The sequence below is a fragment of the Rousettus aegyptiacus genome, unplaced genomic scaffold (assembly GCF_014176215.1).
Source record: "Rousettus aegyptiacus isolate mRouAeg1 unplaced genomic scaffold, mRouAeg1.p scaffold_m13_p_12, whole genome shotgun sequence".
Classification (NCBI taxonomy): domain Eukaryota; kingdom Metazoa; phylum Chordata; class Mammalia; order Chiroptera; family Pteropodidae; genus Rousettus; species Rousettus aegyptiacus.
This window is the reverse complement of record NW_023416287.1, coordinates 18,811,015-18,813,578: the sequence shown is the minus strand read 5'-3', so window position 1 is coordinate 18,813,578 and position 2,564 is coordinate 18,811,015. Positions and strand designations below refer to the sequence as shown.

Below are 2,564 nucleotides of genomic sequence, written 5' to 3'. Positions count from 1 at the left end.
ATCCAAAAGACATTTTCTTGTGTATGATGCTTGAGCATCAGTCTCAGATAACACACACACACACACACACACACACACACACACACACACACACACACACACATGTCCATGGGAATTCTCTGTACTTTCTGTTCAATTTTTTGTAAACCTAAAACTGCTTTAAAAAATAAAGTCTGTTAAATTTTTTTAAATCTTAAAAAAAGTAAGCGTTCTATTATTGTTGGGTGGATTAGTCTATAAATACCGATTAGGTCAAATTCCAGTTGATGGTGTTCTCTAAGTCTTCCGTCTCCTTGCTGATTTTTTTTTTCTACTTGTTCTATTGATTATTAAGATAGGAATGTTGAAATTTCTTACTATAATTGTGGATTTGTTTCTTTCTCCTTGAAGATCTATCAGATTTTATTTCATGTATTTTGAAGCTCTTTTGTTAATTTTATAAATGTTAAGGATTGTTATGTCCTCATGATGAACTGACCTTTTCATTACTATTTCTAGTTGTCATCTTTGCCTTGTAATCTACTTTATTTGATGTTAATAGAGCCACTCTAGCTTTCTTTTATCAGTGCTAGTATATCTTTTCCCATTCTTTAACCTTTAACTTATTTGTGTTTTCATTTTTAAAGTGATTTCTTGGAGGAAGTTTGTAGTTGGGTCTTGCTTTTCTATACAATCTGATAATTTCTACCTTTTAGACCATTTACATTTAATGTGATTATTGATATTACTGAATTAAAATCTACCATTTTGTTCTTTGTTTTTTTCTTAAGTTAAAATGTCTTATTTAATTAAAATTTCTTTGAGAGAAAAATTTGATTAGGAAACATTGATTCCTGCATACATATAAATATATCTTAATATCTTCATATGTTTTATTTTCTTTTTACCCAATGTGTTCTTTGTTCCCCTTTTCTGCTTTCTTTCAGACTAATTGAATATTTTTATTATTTTATCTTCTTTATTGGTTTATTATAGTTGTCAAATCATACCATTTCACATATAGTATATGAACCTTAAAACAATATACATCCCTTTCTCCTTTCTGGCCTTCGTGCTATTGAGTCATACATTTTACTTCAACAAATGTTCTAAAGCACAGAAAGCATTATTATTTTTGCTTTAAAAAGTTAAAATGTTATGTCCATTTTACAACAACAGAAATAGGGGGAAAGTTAAACTATCTTTTAAAAAAATTAAATAATAAGAAAATAATCTTTTCTATTTATCCATGTAGTTGCCATTTGAAGTTCTCTTTTTACTTTGTGTATATATAGGATTTACATTTGATATTGTTTTTCTTCTACCTGAAGAACTTTCTTTAAGATTTCTTGTGGTATAGCTCTGCTGGTGATGAATTCTTTCAACTTTTTTTTTTTTTTTTTAAATCTGAAAAGTCTTTATTTCACCTTCATTTTTTTGAAAGATATTTTTCCTGGGTATAAAATTCTAAGTTGTCAGGGTTTTTTATTCTTTCAGTATTTAAAAAATGTTTTCCCACTGTCTTCTTATTTTTGTTATATCCAACAAAAAATCTGATGTTTATTATTATCTTTGTATGTAGTGTGCCTTTTTTCTGTAACTGCTCTTAAGGTTTTCTTTTTATTATGGGTTTTAAGATTGTTATGCCCTGATTCGGAACCCCACAAGCCACGAAGGAAACAGCAGCCAATGCAGTCACACAAGGGAGTTTATTAGCAAGCTAGCTCGGACCCAACTCCATATACAGCCAAAGCAGTATGCAGGAAAAGGGCCCCTTCCTTAATCTTACAGACATATTTAAAGGGAAAAACCACAGGCTGGGGTGGCTGGTCCTGGTGTTGCAGGATTGGTAAGTTAAATTTGACCTTTACAGACATTGGTGGGCAGGTAGCCACAGGGGAGGTCTAACTAGCAAACAATAGAAGGGGAATTCCAGGGCCATTCTTACTGGTTGACTACATCTGGTATGGAGGGTGGCTACCGTTCCCATACCGTTCCCATAGTGATAGTCAAACAGTAATTTCCAGGAACTGGCTAAAATGGAGGCCTGTCACAAAATGGAGTCACTTTGGTTCTTCAAAGATATTTGATTATGTCTATGGCCATGCTACCCTGACCAAGCCCAATCCCATCTGATCTTGGAAGCTAAGCAGGGTCGGGCCTAGTTAGTACTAAGATGGGAGATCACCTAGGAAGATCAGGTGCTGTAGGCATAAAAAGTAAGCCTAAAATATATATATACACACATACATATATATGTGTGTGTGTGTGTGTGTGTGTGTGTGTGTGTGTGTGTGTATTTGATTATGATGTGCCTTGGTATAATAGCTTTCTTCATGTTTCCAAATGTAAGGGTCACTTGTGTTCCATCTTTTAAGGAGGGTTGGCTTTCATAACCTGGTGTCCATTGAAACTACTAATTCATATATTTTGTTCTGTTTTTTAGTTGTTTCAGGTGGAAGGGTGAATTCAGTTCCAGTTATTTCATCTTGATTGGGTGTATCGATTCTATTTGAAGTAACAAAATTAAGGCCCCAAACAGAAATATGCATGTTCTTAACCATCTGTGAGAGTCAAGTATATAC

General features: G+C 33.1%; 1 pseudogene; it reads left to right on the top strand.

Annotated features, from left to right (window-relative positions):
- The first annotated feature begins 2,073 nt into the window (after positions 1 to 2,073).
- On the top strand, positions 2,074 to 2,192 carry LOC118610169 (annotated as a pseudogene).
- Positions 2,193 to 2,564: the final 372 nt, after the last annotated feature.